Source organism: Triticum aestivum, chromosome 7B, assembly GCF_018294505.1.
Source record: "Triticum aestivum cultivar Chinese Spring chromosome 7B, IWGSC CS RefSeq v2.1, whole genome shotgun sequence".
NCBI classification, from domain to species: Eukaryota; Viridiplantae; Streptophyta; class Magnoliopsida; order Poales; family Poaceae; genus Triticum; species Triticum aestivum.
The window spans coordinates 746,998,946-747,009,629 of record NC_057813.1 but is presented as its reverse complement, the minus strand read 5'-3'; positions in this window follow the sequence as shown (position 1 = coordinate 747,009,629).

Genomic DNA, 10,684 nt, shown 5'->3' with positions numbered 1-10,684 from the left:
AGCTCCTCCTGCGCCTACACCAACTCCTACCCTTCCATCTGCATCAGATGTGAGGAAGACCAGGGCTGCAGAGAGAGCTGCAGTGAAGAAAAGGAAAGCATCATCTGCTTCAGATTCTTCAGCTCCGAAGAAAATGAAGACTATGACCAGCTCACTTGAAAATCCAATTGATGTTGTTCCAATTTCCTCCATGCCATCAAAGGACATTGTTCCTTTTCGTGAAGAATATGTGATCCCTAGCGGATCTGATGAAGAAAATCATTATGCTGCTTTGTCAGAGCAGATTGATGAAGAAACTGAAGTGGATGCGATCCCTTCAAAGCCTGTTGCTTCCTCGCCAATGCCTCAGTTCACAGCTGAAGAGGCTGGCATTGAAGAAATTGAAGATGAAGACGTGGATATTGGATGCGCTACGCCTGTGATGAATGATGACTTTTGGGAAAGTCAGCATCCCAATTCTCCACTCTTCACCCCAATACAACAAATACCTCAGTCCCCTGCACTAAGCATTCAAATGGGCTCTGAAGAAACTCATCCCACCTCGTCTGTGCATGAAGAAATTCCAGACACTAGTGCTGAAGAAACTGCTGCTGCTAATCCTTTGAACATGAAGATTGCCACTGAAGAGGAGCCAGAAATTCCTCAGCCTGAAGAACCGGAGAGTGCGATTCCTGAGGTTGTGATGCAACTCACTGACACTCCTCTTCCCAAGCCAAAGGATCCATTCTCAAAGAAGAAAAAGTTCAAGGCTGCTAATTTCTTCAATGAGCATGTGTTCTTCACCGACTACAATCCCTATGATTCTACTCGCATAAGGAAGAGGCATTTCTAGACTGCTAGTCAAGCAAATTTTTATTCCTCTGTGCTATTCGACAAAGACAAAGTCTTCGATCATGCACACATTCCTCACGTGGACATGGAATCTCTGCCGTGCTTCAAGCCAGTCCTTAGTGTTCTTCACGATGCTAGATTGCTGCTTTTCTGCACTGGCATCTGTGATTGGAATGAAGAACTCATTCTTCAATTCTATGCGACACTACACATCACAGGAAATTCTAAAGATCTGAACTCATGGGTGTTGGACTGGATGTCAGAAAATACTCACTACAAGGCACCGGCAACTGAATTGCTTCGTGCCCTCCCACTCAGTCCTCCCCTTGATGGTGCTCGTTGCGTCTACAGTGAACATGAGCTTACAAATCATTACATGCAAGTGCTAATGAAGCCTTTGAAGCCAGGGCAGGCCCCACGAACCAAATTCCTCGTCAAGGAATTACTGTATGTGCCTCGGACTGTATCACATTCTGACGAAGACACTGCGTCCTATCAAAGGCCACGACTCAAATGATGAAGAAGTCATTGGCATCATGAAGAATATGCTTTTCAATATCATTCATGGCGTTCCCGTCAACTTCCATGATTTCTTCATGAGGACTCTGGCAAATATTGCTATGTCACCTTTTGAGCTGAAGCCTTATGCACCATGGATTATGAGGTTCATCAGGACAAGGTCTTCACTCAATTACAAGGCTGATACTCTGAACCACGGCAGCTACTTGCCTCCAATTGAAGTCCTCAAACGGACATTTTCCTCAGCTGATGAGACAGGCAAGGCATCTATTGTGATAGATGAAGGCATTCGTCCATTGGATGGTCAATTTCGCAAGGCTGCATCCTACTCCACCAATGATGACTCTGCCGCCAACACCTCTGCCAAGAAAATTCCTCAAGCCACAGCACCCAGGGTGATGACTGATCGTGAGTTACTCCTCAGTCTTCATCAGAAAGTTGATCTTCAATTCTTTACAACATGACCTCAACACACAATGCAGTGAAGAAAAACCAATACTACCTCCATGAAACCTTCAACTGTACCTGGGCTGTTCTATCTCATATCTACAACGCAGAAGATCTGAAGAGTATGGGTCTCAAGGAAGAATTTGACTGGGCTGCACCTCCACCGAAGAAATTCAAGAAGGTCAAGGTTCCTTCCTTGGTGGCCGGCTCCTATTCTTCATCGCGCGACACTGATGAAAATGAAGACTTGGACGACACTGCGGCAGGCCCTACTACGACAACGACCCCAACAATGCTGGCGCTCCTCCATCTACTTGTTATTCTTCAGGGGCGTTAGTCCTCAGTTTCGATCCTTTTGGTCATTTGATGACAAAGGGGGAGAAATCTGAGTTAGTCTTCAAGCGGGTCTATTATATGGGCATTTTTTTGCTAAGTTACAACTCTCGCTCTTCTGAAACTTCTATTGGGTCGAGTTATAATCTTAAACCCGGTGGTGCTCTGATACTTTTGATGCACTGTGCTCTGATTCCGCATGCTTGTTCCTCGTTAATATTATGGCTCGCATGTTGAATCTCTTCGGGCACCATATTTCATCATGCATCTCAAATTCTTCATATTATATGTCAAATGCATGTATGAATTATAAGATATAGGGGGAGATCTCCATGATTCAACTCTTCAAGTTTGCATTGCTTCAAAAGCAAATTCCTCACTATGCACATCTTCAGGGGGAGTTCTTCTATATCTTGCAATCAAATTCCTCAATATCAGTACTTACACTTCATATTTTTATCCCCGTTGAAAACTTAACCTATATTGTCATCAATCACCAAAAAGGGGGAGATTGTAAGTGCATCTAGTGCCCGTTAGTGATTATGGTGTATTGAAGACTTATAGGTTAAGGGACTAATGTGTTTATGAGTGTACACAGGTCTATAAGTCTATGAGGAGTTTGATATTTACGGAGAAAGTCGACCCCTAAAAATGAATATCTTCGATTGAAGATTTTGGTATTCCTGAAGACATTCATGAAGACTTTGAAAGTGAAGAAATTGGTGTGTCCGTGAAGACTTGATATTCATGCAAGGAATATGAAGCTTGAAGACTTTCGTTTTCATAGTTTTGTTTCTTCTCTTTCTTGAGTCATAGGAAACACCGTACTGTTAAAGGGGGTCGAGGAAATACTAAGGAAAAATTTCCATGTGATGCTCAACTCAAAATCCTACACCTGCCAATCCCTTTGAGTGAAGCCATTGGAAATCTCATACAGTTCAGTCAATTTCTTCAGTGACAGAGACGAAGTTCTTCTGGTCGCTGAGGAATTTGTTCTGATTGAGGATCTAGGAATTCGCCAGTGCGGATTGCCTACCCAGTGAGGAACATGATAGCCTTGAAGAATTTGAGAGTCAAATTTCCGCCCGTTGCTGTGTTGCACGCCAGCTGTTCCAAAATATCTTATCCACCTAACGGTCATATCATTGAAGGGAATTTATGTCTTATCATGCTGGGCTGCTCCCTAGGCTTAAATAGCCGCCCCCTACAACCACCTGCTGGTTGGCTGCTCCGAGAGAAACTGACACTTGTCATTTGAGAGCAACCCATCCTCCGAGGACTTTGATGGAAAATCATCGAGTGAGGAAAAACCCAAACCCCAAACACCTACAAACCCAAAGTGATTGAGCATCACTGAAGAGATTGATCCTCCATGGATCCGACGCTTGTTACCTTTGAAGACTATGCTTCTTCCAAACGGTTAGGCGTCATGGTCTAGAGCATCCAAGAGGAATTGTGGATCGCCAAGTGACCGAAGTCTGTGAAGGTCTGAAAGTCGCCTTAAGACTTACCACGAGTGATTGGATGAGGTCTGTGTGACCTTAGTTCAAGGAGAATACGGTGAGGACTTGGTGTCCTGAGCTGCGTGCTCAGTGACTGGGTGTCCGGGACTGTGTGTCCTTGAGTTTAAATACTCAGCCGCTCCAACCAGACGTACAACTGAGACAGCAGTTGGAACTGGTCTACCAAATCATTGCCTTCACCAACCTTACTGGTTCTATTTCCTTAACTCTTTCATTTCTTCATTACTGTGTTGAGTGATTGTTCATATCTGTGTTTGAAGACTTTGACTGAAGACTTTCTCAATTTCCTCAGTTCAATTTCTTCAGTCTGTTTGTCTTCATCTTGTGTTATCCTGTGTTTACGCTTTTCTTACTCTGTTTTTGTCTTCATTTCATCATGATGACTTGTGTATTCTGTCATGCTTACTTCTGAGTACTTATTCTGCTGCAAGTAGTTCTTCGCTAAGGAATTTCCTCACAGGCAAATTCCTCAGTGAAGAATTCATAAAAATCGCCTATTCACCCCCTCTAGTCGATATAACGCACTTTCAGTGTCGTTTCACAATCGAAGGCCTCCTCGAGCTTAATGCTGAAGCACCGACCTTCGCCAGGTGAGGCCTGTCACAGAAGCCCCGGTTGTCGCCGCACCAGGAGCACTTGCCGGGACCTTCTTCGTTTGACGGCATTTCCTATGTTCATAATTCAAAGTTTAAACTTGTACAATTAAATATATGTACTACAAAAACTAAATTAGATCATTATTATTCATCACGGGTTGACTATGGGTCTGTCAAGTCTTTTCTTGAAAACTCTCAGCTCACGTGGTGTATATATTCGACCATCGGTGATGGTAGCTCCTCCTTTCGTTCCCGAGTGCATTACACTAAATTGTCTAGCACATGGGAACGAAGGAGAAGCTACCCCCACGACAACAGTCGGGATTCTTCGTCCTCTCATATATATTGGATACTCTCCCTCACTGATTCCTCTCTGACATTTGCGACTGCCGGTGATGGTCGTTACCCCTCCTTCCCCTAGTGCATAACAAAGGTCTAGCACCCAGAGAAGAAGGAGAAACGACCCCCACGACAACAGTCGGGATTCTTCGGCCTCGACAGTCTTAAAGTCAACCTGAAATATCATTCAATTATCTTTCTAGAAAATCCAGGCCACTCGATATTTCCTACATATTCTAGCACAAGTCATGCCAAAAATCACGGAAAATTCCGGCATGACCTTTGCTAAAACAGGACATATCGAGCGCCTGAAATTTGCCGGAACGGAAATTAATCAACACTCTGGCAAAACATAGGCCACTCAGAGGTGTAACCTGCAAACGTGACCGGCCACTTGGGCAACCACATATCCTATTTGAGGAACACAAGATATACATGTTTTTATCTACATCATATCTTATAGGACTCATATTGACATGGAGATTTGGCTGGTCTCACCTCGAGGTCGGAGGGGGTCGGTGACGGGGACGATGGCGGGGATGATGGAGGGGCTCCTTGATTTCTGCAAAACAAAAACCCAATAAGTTTCACTAATACATCCTAAATAATATCATACATATAACATCACTAATACAACTAGTGTGAATAATTGCTTAAACTACAAAAATAACAACAAATGTGACATTTTCAACTAGTTCTATTAATTCAACTAGTTCCGACTAGAAATAAACTTACTATAAATAGAAATAAACTAGTTCTTTCTAAAAATAAACTAGTTCAGCTAGTTATATTAATTTTCTTTCTAAAAATACATTAGTTCTATTAATTCAACTAGTTCTTACTAAAACTAAACTAGTTCAACTAGTTTATTAATTTACTTACTAATTATTTTAAACACTTACTAAAAACAATAAAAAAAACTACATTGTACAATACTAAAAAACTGAAGTGAAAAACAGAAAAAAAAGCTGGAGGGAGGAGGAAGGAGAGAGGAGGAGGGGGGAGGAGGCCAGTGGGATCAAAGGAGGGAGGGGGCGGGGGGAGGAGGGGGAGGGGGCGGACGGAGGAGGAGGAGGGAGGGGGCGGGGGTGGAGGGGTGGCCGGAGGAGGAGGAGGGAGGGGGCGGCCGGAGGACGAGGAGGGAGGGGTTGTGGGAGGAGGACGGCCGGAGGAGGAGGGGGAGGAGGGAGTACCTCGGCTAGGAGTAGCAGGGCGGCCGCTGATACGTCTCCAACGTATCTATAATTTTTGATAGCTCCATGCTACTTTATCTATTGTTTTGCACTATAATGGGCTTTATTTTCCACTTTTATATTATTTTTGGGACTAACCTATTAACCGGAGGCCCAGCCCAGAATTGCTATTTTTTTGCCTATTTTAGTATTTCGAAGAAACAGAATATCAAACGGAGTCCAAACAGAATGAAACCTTCGGGAACGTGATCTTCTCACCGAACGTGATCCAGGAGACTTGGACCCTACTCCAAGAAGCACCAGAGGCGGTCACGAGGGTGGAGGGCGCGCCCCTACCTCGTGGGCCCCCTGACGCTCCACCGACGTACTCCTTCCTCCTATATATACCTACGTACCCCCAATAGACCAGGGGGGAGCCAAAAACCTAATTCCACCGCCGTACCTTCCTGTATCCACGAGATCCCATCTTGGGGCCTGTTCCGGAGCTCCATCGGAGGGGGCATCTACCACGGAGGGCTTCTACATCAACACCATAGCCCCTCCGATGAAGTGTGAGTAGTTTACTTCAGACCTTCGGATCCATAGCTAGTAGCTAGATGGCTTCTTCTCTCTCTTTGGATCTCAATACAATGTTCTCCCCCTCTCTCGTGGAGATCTATTCGATGTGATCTTCTTTTTGCGGTGTGTTTGTTGAGACCGATGAATTGTGGGTTTATGATCTAGCTTATCTATGAATAATATTTGAATCGTTTCTGAATTCTTTTATGTATGATTGAGTTATCTTTGCAAGTCTCTTCGAATTATACGTTTGGTTTGGCCAACTAGATTGATAGTTCTTGCAATGGGAGAAGTGCATGGCTTTGGGTTCAATCTTGCGGTGTCCTTACCCAGTGACAGAAGGGGCACCAAGGCATGTATTGTATTGTTGCCATCGAGGATAACAAGATGGGGTATTTATCATATTGCATGAATTTATTCCTCTACATCATGTCATCTTGCTTAAGGTGTTACTTTGTTTTTAACTTAATACTCTAGATGCATGTTGGATAGCGGTCGATGAGTGGAGTAATAGTAGTAGATGCAGAATCGTTTCGGTCTACTTGTCTCGGACGTGATGCCTATATACATGATCATACCTAGATAACCTCATAACTATGCTCAATTCTATCAATTGCTCAACAGTAATTTGTTCACCCACCGTAGAATACTTATGCTCTTGAGAGAAGCCACTAGTGAAACCTATGGCCCCTAGGTCTATTCTCATCATATCAATCTCCATCACTTTATTTACTTGCTTTGCTTTTACTTTTTACTTTGCATCTTTATACCAAAAATACTAAAAATATTATCTCTATTAGATCTCACTCTTGTAAGTGACCGTGAAGGGATTGACAACCCCTAATCGCGTTGGTTGCCAGTAGCTATCGTTTTGTGCAGGTACGAGGGACTTGCGTGTGACCTCCTACTGGATTGATACCTTGGTTCTCAAAAACTGAGGGAAATACTTACGCTATTGTGCTGCATCATCCTCTCCTCTTCGGGGAAAACCAATGCAAGCTCAAGACGTAGCAAGAAGGATTTCTGGCGCCGTTGCCGGGGAGGCCTACGCAAAAGTCAACATACCAAGTACCCATCACAATCCCTATCTCTCGCATTACATTATTTGCCATTTGCCTCTCGTTTTCCTCTCTGCCACTTCACCCTTGCCGTTTTATTCGCCCTCTCTTTCCCAATCTCCTCCTCTTTTTCCCTTTGCCTTTTGTTTGCGCGTGTGTTAGTTTGCTTGTTTGCCGCAATGGCCTTACCTAAATTTGGTGATCTTCACCTTAAAAGGCTAGAGCAGATCGAAAACAATGTCAGGAAGTTTATGGTTTTGCAATTTGAGCATAATAATTTCTTTAGAAACGAGCTTAAGGAACAAAATAGTTTTACGAGTTATATGAATAAAGAGCTCGATGATGTGTCCAAAGAGTTTGATGGTATAAGAGCCCAAATTGATCGTCTTGAAAAAATGACTGCTGAAATTTCGGATATGCAAGCTACCTTAGTCAATAAGATGGCCGCTAAACCGAATTCCTATGAAAATTAAGATGAAGATCTAAAAGTTATTGATGTGCCCCCTATCAAATCTTTGTTTTGCAATATGAATCTTGATGAAACTGAATATGATCCTCCTTTACCTAGAAGGCGTTCTAAGAATTCTGAGTTTTTAGATCTTGATGATGAAATTGATAAAAGTGGGATTGAAAGAAATAAAAATCGAGATATTGCTAAACCCACTATTTTGGATCTCAGGGAATTTAATTATGAAAATTGCTCTTTAATTGATTGCATTTCCTTGTTGCAATCCGTGTTAAATTCTCCTCATGCTTATAGTCAAAATAAGGCCTTTACCGAACACATTGTTGATGCCTTAATGCAATCTTATGAAGAAAAGCTTGAGTTGAAAGTTTCTATCCCTAGGAAACTCCATGATGAGTGGGAACCTACTATCAAAATTAAAATTAAAAATTATGAGTTTCATGCTTTGTGTGATTTGGGTGCTAGTGTCTCTACTATTCCCAAAACTTTATGTGATTTGCTAGACTTCCGTGATTTTGATGATTGCTCTCTAAACTTGCATCTTGCGGATTCCACTATTAAAAAACCTATGGGAAGAATTAATGATGTTTTTATTGTTGCAAATAGGAATTATGTTCCCGTAGATTTTATCCTTCTTGATATAGATTGCAATCCTTCATGTCCTATTATTCTTGGTAGACCTTTCCGTAGAACGATTAGTGCAATTATTGATATGAAGGAAGGGAATATTAGATTCCAATTTCCCTTAAAGAAGGGCATGGAACACTTCCCTAGAAAGAAAATAAAATTACCATATGAATCTATCATGAGAGCCACTTATGGATTGCCTACCAAAGATGGCAATACCTAGATCTATCCTTGCTTTTATGCCTAGCTAGGGGCGTTAAATGATAGCGCTTGTTGGGAGGCAACCCAATTTTATTTTTAGTTTTTTGTTTTTGCTTCTGTTTAGGAATAAATAATCTATCTAGATTCTGTTTAGATGTGGTTTTATCTTTTAATTAGTGTTTGTGCCAAGTTAAACCTATTAGATCTTCTTGGAAGATAGTTATTTGATCTTGCTGTAATTTCCAGAATCTTTGCGCTCAGTGCCCAAATTGTTAAAAATCACAGGAACGTGCTTTTGCGTTAATTCTTTTTGATGATGATCAATAAACAAATTTCCCAGGCCTTATAATTTTGGTAAAAGTTTTTGGATTCCAGAAGTTTGCGTTAGTTACAGGTTACTACAGACTGTTCTGTTTTTGACAGATTCTGTTTTGCGTGTGTTGTTTGCTTATTTTGATGAATCTATGGCTAGTAAAATAGTTTATGATCCATAGAGAAGTTGGAATACAGTAGGTTTAGCACCAATATAAATAAATAATGAGTTCATTACAGTACCTTAAAGTAGTCTTTTGTTTTCTTTCTCTAACGGAGCTCACGAGATTTCTATTGAGTTTTGTGTTGTGAAGTTTTCAAGTTTTGGGTGAATTCTTTTGATGGATTATGGAACAAGGAGTGGCAAGAGCCTAAGCTTGGGGATGCCCATGGCACCCCCAAGATAATCCAAGGACACCAAAAAGTCAAAGCTTGGGGATGCCCCGGAAGGCATCCCCTCTTTCGTCCACTTCCATCGGTAATTTACTTGGAGCTATATTTTTATTCACCAACATGATATGTGTTTTGCTTGGAGCGTCTTGTATTATTTGCGTCTTTGCTTGTTAGTTTACCACAATCATCCTTGCTGTACACACCTTTTGAGAGAGCCATACATGAATTGAAATTTTATAGAATACTCTATGTGCTTCACTTATATCTTTTGAGCTTGATAGTTTGCTCATAGTGCTTCACTTATATCTTTTGAGCGTGATAATTTTTGCTCTAGTGCTTCACTTAGATCTTTTAGAGCACGGTGGTGGATTTGTTTTAAAGAAACTTGATCTCTCATGCTTCACTTAGATTATTTTGAGAGTTGTTAATAGCATGGTAATTTGCTTAATGTTAATATACTTGGTATTCAAGATATGTGAAACTTTCTTTTGAGTGCGTTGAATACTAAGATAAGTTTGATGCTTGATAATTGTTTTGAGATATGAAGGTGATAATATTAGAGTCATGCTAGTTGAGTAGTTGTGAATTTAAAGAATACTTGTGTTGGAGTTTGTGATTCCCGTAGCATGCACGTATGGTGAACCGTTATGTGATGAACTCGGAGCATGATTTATTTATTGATTGTCTTCCTTATGAGTGGCGGTCGGGGACGAGCGATGGTCTTTTCCTACCAATCTATCCCCCTAGGAGCATGCGCGTAATACTTTGCTTTGATAACTTCTAGATTTTTGCAATAAGTATATGAGTTCTTTATGACTAATGTTGAGTCCATGGATTATACGCACTTTTTCCATCCTTCCACCATTGCTAGCCTCTCTAATACCGCGCACTTTTCGCTGGTATCATACACCCACCATAAACCTTCCTCAAAACAGCCACCATACCTACATATCATGGCATTTCCATAGCCATTCCGAGATATATTGCCATGCAACTTTCCACCGTTTCGTTTATTATGAGACGCTCCATCATTGTCATATTGCTAGCATGATCATGTAGTTGACATCGTATTTGTGGCAAAAGCCACCTTTCGTAATTCTTTCATACATGTCACTCGTGTTTCATTGCATATCCTGGTACACCGCCAAAGGCATTCATATAGAGTCATATTTTTTCTAAGTATCGAGTTGTGATGGTTGAGTTGTAAGAAAAATAAAAGTGTGATGATCATCATTATTATAGCATTGTCCCAAGTGAGGAAAGGATGATGGAGTCTATGAGTCCCCCA